Here is an 18,348-nt window from a genome sequence, read left to right on the forward strand (position 1 = left end):
TGCAGCGTATGGAGAATAAATTTAAGCACCATAAGCAAATGGTTCATCATGGTGCATTTGTTCCTCATTTGGGGTCTATTACCAGTTAACCAGAATCATGGACACGGTACATGGCTAATATAGGGATGGCTGGCCCTGACCTTGCTCGTTGAACCCTGTGCGATAGAGTGCTAGCGACATATGCCGGTCGCCAGTCCTTACATTAGCGCAGGTTGTGGTTGGTCTTTTGCCAACTATGTAGTCATATTGCATATGTTTTGGGCCTGAATAGGCCATTACAAGTGCAACCGGCTTTTCTCTGGCAATCTTTGCAAATAGTCTGCTACTTGGTTCAAGGTTGCCAGGATTAGGTTGATTTCTGTACAAACCCAGACACTTGTTTACTGCACCAATACTACTAGTTAAGTAACATACTGAACACCCCTGACCTAAATAAGTCAGGTTATGTGGAAAAACCTGGGAATATCAAACAAAATGTAGCCATTTATCACCAGGACAACCAACTATTTGCATTTTGGAGCTGCAGTAACTACTTAGCACCTAGTGTAACTGTAACGAACATAATCACCTGAACTTGTCTGCTGCTGCTGCTGCTGCTGCTGCATCAAGAGAGTAAATCTATGAACAAATTCCTTAGCATGGTTCATATATTTGGTTCATCATCTGGGTTTATTACCTGTTACATAAACAGAACCTAGAACACCATATATTGCCAAACTATTGCTTCAGCCTTACATGATTGTTTAGTTCTTGACACCAAATCCTTAATAAAACGGGCTGGCAGTTCTTTGATGTCTACATGCTGACATTCCCCCTTATGTGCAGAAAAGAGGGACAACAAACTCAAGAGGAGGTACAGAAGAGGAATCTTAGGGATGAACTTGAGGAGCGTGAACGCAAGCACTTCTCATCCAAGGATAAGTCCTATGTTGGTAATACCTCTCGATCCATCTGCTCTTTCCCCCTCATTTGGGCAGATAGTGCTTGCCATATCCTTTCTGCCGTGATGTTTATCTATTGTTGTTTTACTGTATCTGGGAATTGTAATTGATTAGTTCAACCACTTTTTTCTCGCAGACGAGAGGGACCGGCGAAAAAGTTCAAGCCTGCTCTTAGAAGGTCGGTGACACTACTTCACCAAAATTTGTTTAGTGCCTACGTTCAAGCCAGCATAATGATTTACTTACTCTGTTCTGGTAATCACAGGTTCAAAACGGGATGAGGATAAGATAGTTCCACGTGAAATTGATGCAGATGACTCTGACGTGGAACTCAAAAGTGATGATGAAAGGTATGTTTAGTTCTTGCTCAGTAGTTTATCAATCACACCCGTTCAAAATGCTGATGAGACTCTTCTTTTTGTTGCATTGCATGGATGGGATCGGATACATCTTCTAACTGCATGAATAAATTTTATCCTGAATTGGGGCCCAAAATGTTCACTAGTTGTTATCTACCATACACTTTGGAATTGGGTGATACACATTCTTATGCTGGCTACCATCCTTTTCATTGCAGTCGGATTATGTTTATGTTTACAAGAAAAACATATAGTAAAATAGCAAAAAAGAATAATGCAGCAATTGTCCTGATATTTTTTGGGATAGAGCTGTTTAGCTGGGCCCAGTTTTGTAGTTCAGTTGGTTATCTCAACTTAATTTATGTCTTACTCATCAACTCGAAACTTTTATTCAGCGACGATGATGACGACGACGATGACACTGAGGCACTAATGGCAGAGCTTGAAAGGATTAAAAAAGAAAGAGCTGAGGACAGGCTTAGAAAGGTTTGTTGTTTTCTTCTCCGTATTATCATTTTGAGGCACTCTTTTTCTTTAGGTTTAGAGAATTAATGTGAAGTCATGTCTGTTTGCTGCAGGAGCGTCAGCAAGCAGAAGAAGAGGCCAAGATGAAGGAGGCCGAGCTGATGCGAGGAAACCCACTGATCAATATGAACAACTCTGGCTCCTTCAATGTGAAGAGAAGGTTAGGACAGTGATGCCTAGCGTATCATATTATATGTTTCTTTTATGTTGTGGCGCCCTTTTTTTATGAAAGAATGCTGCCATGCTTTATGCCGAGCTTAATCCTGTTCATATATGTTTTTGTCACAGGTGGGATGATGATGTTGTATTCAAGAACCAGGCTCGTGGAGAGACCAAGACACCATCAGAAGTGATTTCCACCGCAAGTTTCTGCATAGGTACATGAAATGATGCTGCTGTACGCTTTATGTTGCCTGGACAGTATGCATGCTGAAAGAGCCTGTGATGTTTCTGTATTCTGAAGATCGATTTGTATGACATAACTGTAACAGCTACGTTATCTTAATGGTGATATGTTTACCCTGTTCCTAAGAGTAAAGAAAAGAACCCACTGCTTGTGTATTACTGATGCTTCGCTGTGACCTCAGGATGTTTCTATTAGTACATTGACCTGGAAAATATGTATGCTTGTCGAGTACTCTCAGTTTGTTTGACTGCCCAGCAGTGTCTTGGAAAAATCATTGAGCGCTTGATACACAAATTTTCTTGTCGGCCTTCTCTTTGGGAAAGTGATTTAATTAAACTAGCAACTAAAGTTCCTTCTCTATTTGATTGTTTTCTGGTTTTGCTAGGTGGATTTGATTGTTTTCTGGTTTGGCTAGATGGACAGTTAGTGACAGTTTATCCGAGCAAATTGGCAGGTTACCCTTTGCCTCTTTCTCATAGCATTGGAGTCGTTGTACTGCTCGGAGATTGATATCCTGGTTCTCCAATACAAACATGGCTATTTTTTTTTGGAGGGAAACATGGCCACTTTCCTTGTGGCAATAGCATAATAATCTGATGCGGGGGCAGAAACACCCATGCATCCATCCTCCTCTCGAGCCCTGTACGATTGCAGCCGTCCACTTTACTTGAACCCTAGGTGGTAGGTGGCGAGTGGCGACGGCAGGCACCGTATATAAATCGGTCAGCACTCCGACGCCGATATACCCTCCTATCACCTGTGGCCAATCTGCCTCCCTTCTCCACGGCGGCAGTTGGCATCCATCCGTCGATCGCCAGGCATCACCGCCGGATCCCTTGCGTCCAAGAGAACGACGGGGGATGACGATGACGGCGAGGTCGCTCGGAGGCCCTGCACATCGCCTGCCGCGACGGCATCACCGAGGGGGACCCAAGGAAGAATTTCTTGGTCCCGATCCGCTTCTGCAGCTTCAAACCTCGGTACTTGACAGAGAGTCTATGTCAGTCAGTACACACACGATTCATCCATCTATCTGCAACAAAATCATTCATCCATCTCCCTTCATCTTTTCTTCTCTTGTCTTGTTCGTCCTGACTTGTGGATTTACAGCCAAGTCTGCCCTCGCTGGATGCCTGATATGGAGTCGTGCATGGTGTACTCGGCCATCAATGTCGTCTCCATCAAATTAACCGGATCCGGTCGGTAATACGGTATTGTTCTTGCAAGGGATAAGATTGACTACAAGCGTGTCTACGTCTTCAGACGTGAAAGATGAAATACCCCCACATCATCAGCTCCAGGCCAGGTGTGTACATCTTCTTCCCCAAAATTGTTTCTTATTATCATTGTTGGTTGCTAGAATGTGCTAGTGAAATATCCGTAAATCTACTGTGAATAAAAGGCGTGTATATATGCTGAATTCCATCCTAATATTATAGGATCGTTGCTGCAGTGGTGAATAGGTACATTAGTTTGGCAACCATTTAGGCTTACTACAAACTACAAATTTGCTAGGTTTATGCCCTGTACACATCATTGAAGATTCTTGTATATGAACCTTTTTCCCGATAAAATCAGGTCCTTCTCTGCCAGTATCATATATCAATATTTACCGTATTTTTTCTTGCTTGGTTGCAAATAGCATTATTCAGAAGCTTCACATTTATCGTATACACTTATGTCTATGAAAATAGTTTGTGAATTACCTTTTTAGTTGATGGCATCGTCAAGGGAAAAAGAATTTGATTATGCAAAAAGTATCGCATCGATGAATTTGAAACCTTCGGTATTACTGAGAAGGACCTAGCGATTTGGAGAATTCTCATGAGATCCAATAGTCATAGCGACCTCTACACATTGTCCAGCAACTGTGTCATCCAGTGAGTCCTCTCAGTTGTTGGCGACCTGTGGCATCAGCGGCTTGACCAACCTAGCAATAAATATCTGTCTACTCTAGCCAACTTCCTTCAATCATGTAATAAAAATACCTCTTCTCACGTTAAACATGTCAAATACTAAAGCAACCACGTTTGCCATTTTCTCCATGTGCATTACTGCTAACCTTTTCAATTAATATAGTGTGATTTTTCGACATCGCCTATTTGCAGCTTTGCGGGTTCCCAATATTACTTCGTTTTCCCTTGACGATTCCTCCCACTACTCATGGAATTTCTCCCTACATAAAAATCGGAAAACTTTGCTACTCTCCATCCATTCTTCACCGACACTCTCACCCAATTTCACATACCCATCAAATGCATACAACGCGGCAACAGACAGGGGCGCAGCCAGGATTTCACCATGGGGGGGGGGGGGGGGGGAGCAAAGAACACATTGAAGCACACAAGAGACATAACACAAAAATATTTCAAGTCTTGAATATTGTAGTGATATCAAACATGTAATAGTATAAGCTTTACAATAAAAGGACTACATTTCTACTAGTTCGAATGCAGATCTATGCCCCCCAGCCGGTCGATCGAACAAATCAATAATCTCATTAACCTCATTAACATTGAACTTTGCGGCTATTTCCTTCCCAATGTATACAACCATGTAAGGTCGAAGAAAATCGTCACTCATTTTACTTCGGAGACGCGTCTTGATAATCTTCATTGCTGAAAAAGCTCTCTCCGCAGTTGCAGTTGACACCGGGAGATAACCAAGCGCAATAATCTATCAACCATTGGACACACAGAGGCTTTACCTGCTTTATGCAATGCAACGGTCAAATCAGCCAGTGATGACGAAGAGATTTCAGCTCTGGATGGTTGCAAACATCTAACTGATAGTGTGGAAGTTGTGAGTCTAGGCGAGCCTGCTCTTGACTAGAAAAATCCACTGGATAGAATTTTTTCACAAGCCTGCAAATCTTTGATATGTCAAATGAGTCATGCCTTGGATCCAAGGATGCACAGAGTGTCATTAGCTCTGTAGTCTGAACGCTAAAACGGTCATTTAGCTCAACCAGTTGTTGATCTATCGCCACACTGAACACATCTGCTTTGTAGTGGTGAAGCACCATGATGTTATTATGTTTATTCTGAGAGTTAGTCACATCAACATACCTGTAAATTACAAATACAGTATATGTGTTAGAATAAAGCATATGTAATTAATATTACTCTATGATACAGTAGAGGAAAGATACACACTTGCGACTCATATCGGCGATCTCAGCTTCATGCTTCACACAAAAGGTTTTAACCTCCTCTATGAGAGGTTCCCATCCTTCTTCTCTTAGATCAACTTCTGGAGTGTTTGGCTCAAGACATCTGTGATTTTCATAATCCTCTCCACGAGGTGCAAAATGAACACAAAATCAAAAGAAACAATTATCCTTGGGGCGCCTCCAGCATCTCCACTAGAATATTGTGTCACCGAACGATCATTCGCTATACTTCATAGGACTATAATTGTGGCACCAAGCATCTTCCTCAAGCTCCGAATTGACTTCAAGTGTGAACTCCATCTAGTGTCTGCTGGTCTCTGTAAAGAGCCTATCTGGTTTGCTCCTTTTCACGTATCAAGATCCCCCAGTTCAATTTCACGTGCAATCTCAGTGGCTTGATTTGCTAGTAACTCATCATTGCGTTTAGGTGAAGCACTAACAACATTTATTACAAAATTTGCATGTTGAAAATAATTATGGACTTCATGTACCTCTCGTGATGCTGCAACAAGGGCCAATTGAAGCTGATGCACCATACAATGAATGTAATATGCATAAGGGCACGCCTTCAGAATTAAAGCCTTCAATCCATTCCACTGCCCTCGCATATTACTGGCCCCATCATAGGCCTGACCTCTGATATCTTTAACATTTAAATTGTTATCTACTAGACCAGTGCAAATTGTCTCCTTGAGAGTCAATGCAAGAGTGTCATTCACATGAATGACATGAACAAAACGCTCCTGTATGAACCCCTTCGGTGTCGGGAAATCGAAGGACCAATGCCATTTGCTCTTTCTTGGATTCGTCGCGAGCTTCGTCAACCATTATAAAAAATTTGCTATCACCAATTTCTTCTCTAATTGTTCTTTGCACCTTTCGAGAAAGTATACCAAGAATTTCCTCTTGAACCTGATGAGATGTGTACTTTGCGTTTCCAGGAGCATTTTCCAAGACAACATCTTTCACCTCCTTGTTATAAGAAGCCAAAAGTTTTACCACTTCTAGGAAATTACCCCGATTAATGGATCCTGGAGATTTATCATGCCCTCTAAAAGCACAAGCCTAGAATGTTAACCACCTGCATCATATCATATAATTGTTTTGTTAGGATACTACAACATTCAATATTTTAATTATTGGAACAGAAGATGGAAGAAAAATATTGCTTACTGGATGGAATCAATTGTAACTTTGAGCCTTAGCCTTGCATCTAAAATCGTTTTTGCGGATTCTTTCCCAAACACCTTATCAATATGAGTCTGCTGTTTTTAAAATTATCACAACAACGAACTGAGAAGTTATGGGCTGAACCAGCTTTACCCATATGAGTTAAAAAAGCACACTCTTTCCCATTATTCACCTTCTTCCTCCTATCAAAGCCCCAAACAGTAAATGTTTCTGAGCCGCACTTCCCAATCGGCTTTCTTGAGAAGAGGAAACAATGGAAGCAATATGCACGCTTTGTGTAAGGTGAAAACTCGAGCCATTCAAAATCCTTGAACCAACAAATGCCGACGATGTTTCGGTGGATCATCATTATATGGTTACTCTCTCATGTATAGCATGTATCGGCCTTCAGAAATATAGAATTGGCGTGCTTCATTTTGCTTATCAAGAGGGAGTTCCCAAATCTGTTTGCGCTTTCCAGGGTCTCGCTCGAATGGTGTGCTTCCGATTCTTTGTTGTTCTAGAACTTCTACTTCTACAGATGCCTCAATATTTTGCTCGGGGGGTGGCATATCAACTGAACTGAGATTGGGGACATTATGATCAGTGGGTTGCTCTGTGACATCGACCTCCACGGTTGCATTTGCATTTTCAACTGTGGAGTTTGAAGCAATTGGCTTGAAAAAAATCACTTATCGGTGGTATCTTCCTCTTCTTCATGACCTATGCAGTTCTTATATTAGTACAAAGCAGATATGTAATCTGGAATTGATCTGACAAGTGCCAAAATATACTAAGTCCCTAACCACTAAGTAGTAAGTACTAACAGTTGATCAATTGATTTGTTGAATCAAACTGACGAGTGACAACTACAATACTATTAAGAACCTGTAGTGGGTAGACAATAATACCTCCTTTGATCACGGGACATGATTAGTTAGGAATTCGGTGTGGGCTTGTGGCGATGCCGTGCGGCTGCCTGTACTTGATTGATGTGCGGTCGGCAGTAGCTTCGCAATCAGCAATCGACGACGGGCGAAACACGGTGGCGTGACGCCCGGCGGTCGGCGTCAATGAAGCCCTAGCGGCTAGCAGGTTGTCCGTACAAAAGAGTCCAGGTCTCTAGGAAACTAGTCGCGTGCGTGTCTTTCATCCTTGTTCGATTGAGATGGTGGATGGGTACCAGCGTATACATGCGTGGTAACGCAGCCTTGGCCCTTCTTGCGTTTTGGGCTTGACATGTGTTTAAACCATGCATATCTTTGTTAATGCACTGATGGCCAGATAATTATGCCTAAACTATTAGTACTAGTCCCCGCTGCAGTTCGTTGGGGGGGGGGGGGTGGGTTCCCACTGCCTCCCTCTGGCAACGCATGAATTCCTCACCACATCCCTTCGCAAGCTCTCTTCTCGCCATTATACTATTTTTCTAGTCGGCCTATTATCTTGAACTGCCTGCAAATAAAAATTAAAGAATCTCCCCTAATTCATTTTCCAATGGAGATTTGGGGTTTGGGATCTTTGGTGGTGAATGGATCTGGTGCGATCGAAAGTGGCTACAGTGTAGGAAAAATATGTTCATCAATTGTCAAATGGCGAGAAATAAGAACTTTGTGCATTCGTAGACCGAGGCATTGATAGTTCTTGTGTTTGAGGGAGTAATCGAAGAACACAATGTGTGGAGCGAGGTAAGAGTTTCAGCGGGGTCGGGGGGGGGGGGGGTGGCAGTGGTGGAGAGTTTCGAAAGCAGAGTGAGCCGAACATGCGCATATGATCATAGGTAGGATGGTGGACAAAGATGCAAAAATATGGTGTTTGAAATTGGATGGAGGAGGGTTGGGGGTTGAGAATGTAGGCAAGAATTTGTGAGACTTCAACCCATAATTGGGTTAGGTGGAGATGGTCGTGGCACAATAGGACACGTGAGATGTCTTCTATAGTGCGTATGAGCCGCTTGATTTTAATCTTTTGAAGTGAGGTTTAGGAATAAGATAGCCTAAAGGAAGTGCCATGTCCAGAAAAATGTTCACGGCAGTAGATGCATTGGATGGGTACATGAAATTGTGTGAGAATGTATGTGAAGAAGCGAAGGAGGGTAGCAAGGTGTTGGATTTGTAACATAGGGAGAAAGTCCACGAGTAGTGGGAGAATCACGAAGGACAATGCGATATTGTTGGTAACCCGGGAAGCTACAAGTATCTAAGTGATGTCCATAGATCACAGTGTATTAGTCGAAAAGGTGTAGTAGTAATAAACATTGAATGAGAAAATGTCAATTGTGGTTGCCTTCCTATTTGACATGATTCACAAATATGAGGTGAGGTGTATTTATTACACGATTGAAGGGAAAGTTTGGTCAAAATAGAAAGAGGTCTATTGATAGGGTGGCTGGTCCATTGATGCCATGGTTCGCCGACGACGGTGATGTCTTCATGGACATCGAAGTCACTAAAGAACGGGCAGAGGTTGCCAAGACTATTGGATCTCTTTAGGGTTCGTCAAGTTGTAGGTCCTTCATAGTAAAACCAAACGGGTCAAATTCGATGGTGTGATGATTATTACATCATTGAATTTGATCCCTTCGGTTTTACTATCAAGGTCCTAAGAATTTGTAGAATCTTCAATAGATCCAATAGTCATGGCGACCTTTACCCTGCAACTACGGCGTCCAATAAGCACAATCCATCATTGGCAACCTGTGGCATCAATAACTTGACCACCCTAGCATTTCCACTTTAGCTAAACTTCCTTCAATCATGTAATAAAAACACCTCTCCTCATGGTAATCATGTCAAATACGAAAACAATCACGTTTGTCATAATCTCATTGCATGTCTATTACTGCTGTACATTTTCAATTGATGCATTGTGATTTGTTGACCTCACCTGTTTACAGCTTTTCGGGTTACCAACATTTCCTTGGTGTCCTGTAGTTATCCTCGACCAATGATGCTGTTGTACGCTTTATGCTGTCTGGATAGTATGCATGCTGAAAGAGCCTGCGATGTTTCTATGTTCTGAAGATCTATTTGTATGACATAGCTGTAATAGCTACGTTATCTTAATGGTGGTATGTTTACTCTGTTCCTAAGAATAAAGAAAAGAACCCACTGCTTGTGTTTTATTGATGCTTCGCTGTGACCTCAGGATGTTTCTATTAGTACATCATGTACTCAGTTTGTTTGGCTGCCCAGCAGTGTCTTGGAAAATTCATTGAGCGCTTGATACACCAATTTTCTTGTCGGCCTTCTCATTGGGAAAGTGATTTTAATTAAACTAGCAACTAAAGTTCCTTCTCTATTTGATTGTTTTCTGGTTTGGCTAGATGGACGGTCAGCGAGAGTTTAGCCGAGAAAATTGGCAGGTTACCCTTTGCTTCTTTCTCATGGCATTGGAGTCGTTGTGCTGCTCGGAGATTGATATCCTGGGTCTCCAATGTTGGCTGGCCACTTTTTTCATGGCTGGCCAGGAGGAGCCAGAGGATGTTTATGTTTTCTCCTTGTTTATTTGGTCAGTCAGTTCTGTTTGCATGGTTGCATCTGTTGTATTCTTATTGTTCAGAATCTGCATAGAGGATATCTTGATTTTGTCGAATGATGTTGAGATAATGTTGCTTGTCATCGAATTCGAATGAAGTAGCTTATTTTCCTTTCTATTTCTTCTCTCTTCTACTTTGGATTTATCATTTATTTGGTCTTCTTTGTTGCATGCAAATTGAACTTTTATTTGCTTGCTGGTTCGTTAGGGGATGATCTTACTAAGCCTGCAATTGAAGTTGTGTTCTTGGTTTGTGGTTCTCACAGTTTGATTAATGTCTAATGTCTAATTTGTGATTACTGTAGTAGTAGTAGGGAGAGTTTTAGCCGAGCAAAATGGCAGGTTACCCTATGCCTTGGTTTCTCATGGCATCAGAGTCGTTGTTCTTCTCGGAGATCCGTCACTCCCAGGTTCTCGCGATGTTTGCTAGCCACTTTCCTGGAGCTGTCGATCGAGGCTGGGTGAACATATTCTCTTTGGTTGAATTAGTAAGTTGGCCTCCAATGACTGAGATCTGTTTTGTCGGCCATGGCTAAACTTAATCTGCTGGTTCTGTCTATTTTATCGGTTGATATTTTCAGATTGTGGCCTGTTTCTTACTGCTATCTACTCCCTCCGTCCGGAAATACTTGCCGGAGAAATGCATAAAAATGGATGTATCTAGAACTAAAATATGTCTAGATACATCCATTCCTCCGACAAGTATTTCCGGACGGAGGGAGTACTACCTAGGGCTGCTCCTGACCATGATTTTGTTATGATTTTTGGTGTCTGTTGAACGCTTTGTTAGTTGGTTGATTTCTGATTAGACTCGACTAAAGTAGTGAGAGTTTAGCCAAGCAAAATGGCAGGATACTCTTTGTTGCTGTTTCACATGGTAATCGAACCGTGCTGCTGTTGGGAGGTCCATCATACCCGGCCCTCTATTGGTTTGGTCGAGACTCGAGAGGGCCTAGGGTCATTGTTTAATTGTTGAGTCGATTCTGTGTGTATTGGTGTTTGGCTCGAGACTCAGCAAAGGATCTAGGAGCTGGTAATTCTCTTGTTCTTGATGTTGACACAAATGTTTCTTGTTATCCAATCCAATGAAGTATTGTATATTATTTTCTGGTCTGTCCTCTGTTATGTCGAACTGCCGGCAAATCAGAGCGAAAGGGATCCTTGGTGCTCCTCCGGTTACAGTGTTTTGACGACAGATTTTGGCAGTATGTGAATCTATGGTTTCGTTTTTTTGGGAGAGCAACATTCTTATTATCTTGAGAAAAGAGGAAGCCCCTTTTTGATGGAGGGAAATTAAGGTGTGTTCCTGATGTATGCTGTCTCCCAGAAGAATTTTATTGTATAGTATTGTCCAGAGATGAAACAGAGATGAATCAATGTATATGATGGTAGTACTCTACCCGGACAGTTAGTGAGAGTTTAGCCGAGCAAATTGGCAGGTTACCCTTTGCCTCTTTCTCATGGCATTGGAGTCGTTGTATTGCTCGGAGATTGATATCCTGGTTCTCCAATGTTGGCTGGCCACTTTTTTCATGGCTGGCCCGGAGGAGCTTGGGGAAATTTATGTTCTCTCCTTGTTTAGTTCGGAATGTGCATAGAAGATATCTTGATTTTGTCGATTGGTGTCGAGATAATGTTGCTTGCCATCGAATTCGAATGAAGTAGCTCATTTTACTTTCTATTTATTCTCTCTTCTACTTTGGATTTATTATTTATCTGGTCTTCTTTTTGCATGCAAATTGAACTTTTATTTGCTTGCTGGCCCCTTAGGGGGAAATGATCTTACTTAGCCTGCAATTGAAGTTGTGTTCTTGGTTTGTGGTTCTCACTGTTTGGTTAATGTCTAATGTCTAATTTGTGACTACTGAAATAGTCGTATGTTGAGATGGATGTGTGGCCACACGAGGAAGGATCGAGTCCGGAATGATGATATACGAGATAGAGTTGGGGTAGCACCAATTGAGGAGAAGCTTGTCCAACATCGTTTGAGATGATTTGGGCATATTCAGCGCAGGCCTCCAGAAGCTCCAGTGCATAGCGGACGGCTAAAGCGTGCGGAGAATGTCAAGAGAGGGCGGGGTCGACCGATTTTGACATGGGAGGAGTCCGTTAAGAGAGACCTGAAGGATTGGAGTATCGACAAAGAGCTAGCTATGGACAGGGGTGCGTGGAAGCTTGCTATCCATGTGCCAGAGCCATGAGTTGGTTGCAAGATCTTATGGGTTTCACCTCTAGCCTACCCCAACTTGTTTGGGACTAAAGGCTTTGTTGTTGTTGTTGTTGTTGTGACTACTGAAATAGTAGGGAGAGTTTTAGCCGAGCAAAATAGCAGGTTACCCTATGCCTCAGTTTCTCACGGCATCGGAGTCGTTGTGCTGCTCAGAGATCCATCACTCCCTGGTTCTCATGATGGTTTCTGGCCACTTTCCTGAGGCCGGTGAGCGAGGCTGGGCGAACATATTCTCGCTTTGGTTGAATTAGTCAGTTGGCCTCCTTGCTCTGCCGTTTTCTTATTTTCCAATGATATGATCTGTTTTGTCGGCCATGACTGAATTTATTTGCTGGTTCTTTCTATTTTATCGGTTGATATTTTCAGACTGTGCGTTTTTCTTATTGCTATCTACAGGGCCGAGCCAGAAAAATCGGAGGCCCCATGCGAAACTCTAAAGCGGGCCCTTTCTTGCTTAAAAAACTACATAAGTAGAAGTATAATAATATAAAGATCATAGAATCTTACATGCCAATTCTTGGTTGTATAGACTTCACCTAAACAACACCAATCTTTTAGTGTTCTTTGTAATAAAATCTTCAATAATATCCTCACAATCAATCTTCTCAAATACATGTTTTCTAAGTTAAACCCTTTTCTTTTTGTTTCTTATTGCACTTATGGTAATCATATTCAAGTTTTATAAGTGAATACTTAACTTGGATCTTGCAATACCAATGCCTAATAGATGAAAAAAGAAAATGCGAGATTTGAGCAACACTAGATAGTGGGTGGAAATCAGAATGCCCAGTTAAAGCCTCACGGGATTGCCGGTTATCTTCTAACGATGATGCTTAAGAAATTGGAGATGGCATGAACATGAATAAACTTTACCTGCGGGCGGACAGAAGTTGAGAAGAATCCCTTTTCTCGGTCCCTCGCTGGAGGTTCCTGCCTTCCTGGACCAGTCGTGCTCCCTTGACTCGATCCCTCGCTGGACAGAAGAATCCCGACCTAATCTGCATCGATGTCCGCTGAAGGAATAAACGAAGAGACGAGTTGCTGCTCGCTTGTCTCGATCGCTGGAGAATTGGAGACGAGGAGACGCACGATGCACTGGATCGATGACCTGCTTCAGTGCGCCAGGCGCACAGCGGCCTAGAGAGCAGAGGCCCATCTATTGAAGGAGCGTTTCAACCAATTGGGCTGAGCCTAGTAGCTTGCATGCAAAAAAATCTGGAGCCCCTCAAAACTATGGGCCCTGTGCGGGCGCACAGGTTGCACCCCCATGGGCTCGGGCCTGGCTATCTACTACCTAGGGCTGCTCCTCTTGACCATGCTTTTCTTTTGATATTTTGGGTCTGTTCAACGCTTTGTTAGTTGGTCGATTTCTGATTAGCCTAGACTGAAGTAGTGAGAGTTCAGCCGAGCAAAATGGCAGGTTACCCTATGCCTCAGTTTCTCATGGCATCTGGGTCGTTGTGCTGCTCGGAGATCAATGACTCCTGGTTCTCATGCTGTTCGCTGGCCACTAACCATGGGGCTAGTGAGTGAGGCTGGGTGAACATATTTTATCTTGGTTGAATTAGTATGTGTGTTGCATGTTGAGAGCGATTGAGATCTGTTTTTGTTGGCCTTGGCTGACTCTGTTTTATGCTCCAGAGAAGATATATGATACTTGTCTGCTGATTCTTTTGATTTTGTTGGTTGGTATGTTCAGACAGTGGTTTGCTATCTACAACTGGAGCTGCTATTCCTAACCTGCATTTCTTATGTTTTCCATGCTTCGTTTGACAGTTGGTTAATTTGTTGATTCCTTATTAGACTAGACTGTAGTAGTGTGCGAGGAAAATAGCAGGCTACTCTTTGTTGCTGTTTCACATGGCATTGGAACCGTGCTGCTGTTTGGAGGTCTATCACTTTACTGGTTTACTGGTTTGGGGCCCTCCAGTGTCCATGCCCGCTTTACTGGTTTGGTCGAGACTGGAGAGGGCCCAGGGCCATTGTTTAATTGTTGAGATCGATTCTGCGTGTATTGGTTTTGGCTCGAGACTGAGCAAAAGATCTCTGAGCTGGTAATTCTCTTGTTGTTGATGTTGGGAGATATAAGTTGCTTGTTATCCAATCCAAGGAAGCAGTGCATGTTATTTTTTGGTCTGCCCTCTGTTATATTGAACCGCCGGCAAACCAGAGCAAAAGGAATCCTTGGCGCTCGCCCGGTTACGGTTTTTGACGACTGGTTTGGCAGCATGTGAATCTATGGTCTCATTCTTTTTTGTGAGCGCGGCATTGTTGTCTCGAAAAGAGGAAGGAAAGCCCCCGTTTGATGGAGGGGAAATAAGGAATGTTGCATGCTGATGTATGCTGTGTCCCTGAAGAATTTTGCTGTATAGTATTGTCCGTGGATGAATTGGAGATGAATTAATGTACATGATGGTAGTACTCTACCCAGTTCCAAATGTAGAAGAGTAAATCATACTCCCTCCCTCCGTCCGTCCGGAAATCCTTTTCTTAGATTTGTCTAGATACAGATGTCTTGTGTCCGTTCATTAATTGTTTCCGTCTCATCTTTGTTGATGCGACGTCGGTTGTGATGTCAGTCTCTCCACAGAAACAAAGTAAAAGCACACAGTAGTACAGAGATTAGAGGAGATGTGTACACTGTATATCCAAAGTAGTGCAGGTACCACAACACGTTACAGCGACTGTAACTCTTGGCCTGATCCTCAGGGCGTGCAAAACCGAACCAAAAAACCAAGCCGGATCAAAATTTTGGCTTTTATGGTTGTCGGGTACAGTTAATGGTTTCCACATCTCAAAACCGTATGCCATTTGGTTTCTTCGGTTAAAAACCGAAAACCATTGGGTTGAAACCAAAAAACCAAAATGATGTGAAGTGCATGCTCGCTAAAATTAATTTGCAAGGACTAGAGTCAAACTCCTAACCTCGGACTAGAAGGCCTAGTGCGTTGAAGCCTAGTAGCCAACCAGGCCTTGCTGATTTATACTAGGAAGGACAAAATTATATACTTAATACGCATACGCCATTATACCAATTCCACAAAGTCACCATGTGCTTGTAGAAAGTTGCCCATCCACAAGGTATAATAAAGCTTGTAAAGCATAAACAAGACGGCAAAAAATCACTTCATCATCATTGGATAACTAAGTTTGTTACATGAGACAGTTGCCTATCACTCTCACGTGAGTGATTCGTCAAGTTATTTCCTACTCTGAACTGTCAAGGAAGTTGTGCGTAGGAAAAAGATGTACAGCAATGAAACATACTCCAATCTTTGATTACTCATGAACTAAAAATTGAAATATGTGACAAAAAAGCATGTGTTCTTAAAAACTCCGTGTCAACTTTGGTTAATATGGTTATTACCCAAACCGAACCGAATTCAAATGGTTATTACCGAAACCGAACCGTATTTTTATACGAAACTGTATAAACCAAAGTATAAAAACCATATTAACCAAAAACCATATAAACCGAACCGAATCAAACCTAAAAAACCGAACACACACCCTGACCTGATCCCAACTGCCGACACCCACCCCCGTAGCACCACGACGTAACAAATTCCTATATGCCTGTTGCAACCGGTCCATCCATCCTTCTCTCGAGCCCTGTATGGTCCAAGCCGTCCATTTGAACCCTGTCAGCCACCTTATATATAACGGTGCCTACTCACCAACGTCGATATAGCCTTCTATATATATCACCCATCTCCATGGCTGCTGCGGCGGTGACAGTTAAGATCCATCGATCAATGCGGGGCGGCACCACCGCCGGACCCCCCGCGACGGCAACACCGAGCGTGACCCGCTTCTGCAGCTTCAGCATCGCCGGCCGGCTTCGACCTCGACTCCACATGGGAGTGTATGCCAGCACACACGCACATCGATATCCATCTTGAACCCGTCCATTCATCCATCTCACTTCGTCTTCTCTTCTCTTCTCTTGTTCGTCCCGACTAGTGGATTTCCATGACCACCTGGGATCTTCTCCCACCACAGGGAAATCACCATGTGAGTTTGGGGGATTGGGAGGAAACTGCTAAATTTCATAGAAAAAATATAATGTCAAAAAAACTGCAAACTAACTACAATTCTTTTTACACAAACATCATTTCAGTTCAAAATTAATTGAAATGTGTATATATGTCCTTGGAAAATCCATGAAATCCGAAATTTTAAGGGAAAACAGGAAACATGAAGTGTACACATAAAAAAACAGTAAAATAATTCAAACCAATCATACAACTGATCATAAGCTATATATACATGTCAAGTCACACAAGTACTGCTACACCAAAGATAATTAATATGTTAATCATGGTCTAAACATTGCAATGCTAACTCCAATATAAATCAAGCAATAATTAGCATTCAGTTTCATTATAAACGATGCCTGTATGTGATTGCCATGCCAAAAGGATTTGTTGTTGGAAGAGTCACTCTGCTGAAGGCCTGAAGCTTTCACATTTAACTTCTTTGCACATTTTCATTGGCTAGCTTTAAGAAACCCACAAAGCAGCTACTATAGTACCGAGGCCAGCAGCAGCACTGGTGGTGACTCTGCTGCGTGCAACTCCATCGCCACGAGACTGTTGCAAAGTTCAGTTGGCTACATCGTCGCACCTAGCACATGACGTGCACACACCATGCAAGTGTGCTTATACATACGCCTTCTGTTCCTAAATGTAAGAGTGCTATTTGAACTGTCAAAACGTCTTACATTTAAAAACACAGGTAGCACAATACAAGAGTAGACACATTTTATGTCATGTGGCACGCAAACTGTACATGAACGATATGGTACTATATATTATGTATGAATCTTATATTAAGTGTGATTAACTGCTACTCCCTTCGTAAAGTAATATAAGAGTGTTTAGATTAAACACTCTTATATTTCTTTACAGAGGGAGTATTTTTTGTGGTTTATACTTTAGGGTGCGAATTTGAAGAGCATTCATCGGCGTGACGCTGCGGACGTGATGGGGCCGACAGACGTCATCTTCCATGACCGATTGTTGTCAACGACGACCACAAAGCTGTCATCCAACTCGTGTTAATAATTAACACCCATCGAATTGACCAATGACTACTACACAGAAAGTAATCGAGGGGAAAAGGAATACCATAGCACGCGCTCGATCGATTAGTCGGTCCTGTGTTAATTCCTCATGGCGCATTTGGTGTTCTCTCATCTCACCCCTCTGGCGGTTAATACAAAATTAGTTTACTAATTATTGTTTTTAGAAAGGGTGAACATTAGTTAGTTTACTGATGGTTGGGGATTGCCTACTAACGACTACTTGTGAATTCTTTGAGTTGTTAATCCTCCAGTCATGCCCTTAGCAAGCATGCATGCTGGACTCCATTAGCCGGCCATGCCCGACCATCATCACTCATCAAAGATCTCGAGTCAGGTCATTATTTCGGTGCTTTCACGACCAAATTGACATAAACAAGTTAATTAACATTTGCTCGGCACTGTTCGTCGCATCTGATGATTTGATCGTCTCCTTTCACGACCAGCAATGTAGTTTAGTGTTGTTGTAGATTCGATAAGAACTTCAATACTCTTTATCACAAAAGAGTATTCGGTTGGCTTTTCCATCAACACGCTTGCTAGCTTTAACAAGTCAGATCCAGGATATGTACCAGAAAGCGGTCGTAAAAAGATTCAGGATATGTAGCAGAAAGCGGTCGTAAAAAGATTCAGGATATGTAGCAGAAAGCAGTCAACACACACTGGTTCTGCTCAAGAAAGATTGTTACCTCAACCATTTTACTGAAGTTATAGAGTTTTTCAATTTTGACCTGAATGTATAGGAGTAAAGGGGCTTCAGAATATTAACATAAGATGTACAATTCTACCTGATGATGCCAAAGTGTGATCTGTGTGCGTATCTGTTCAGACTTAGATTGTGACCCAAACATCATTAACTTAACCGAAAGAACAAACTTTGAGCCTGTATCTGACGCAACATTGGAATATTGACCATGCATGCTAT

General features: G+C 42.4%; 1 pseudogene; it reads left to right on the plus strand.

Annotated features, from left to right (window-relative positions):
* Nucleotides 1-691: 691 nt before the first annotated feature.
* LOC123083542 (protein CWC15 homolog) lies at nt 692-2,389 on the plus strand (annotated as a pseudogene).
* Nucleotides 2,390-18,348: the final 15,959 nt, after the last annotated feature.

Source organism: Triticum aestivum, chromosome 4A, assembly GCF_018294505.1.
Source record: "Triticum aestivum cultivar Chinese Spring chromosome 4A, IWGSC CS RefSeq v2.1, whole genome shotgun sequence".
NCBI lineage: Eukaryota > Viridiplantae > Streptophyta > Magnoliopsida > Poales > Poaceae > Triticum > Triticum aestivum.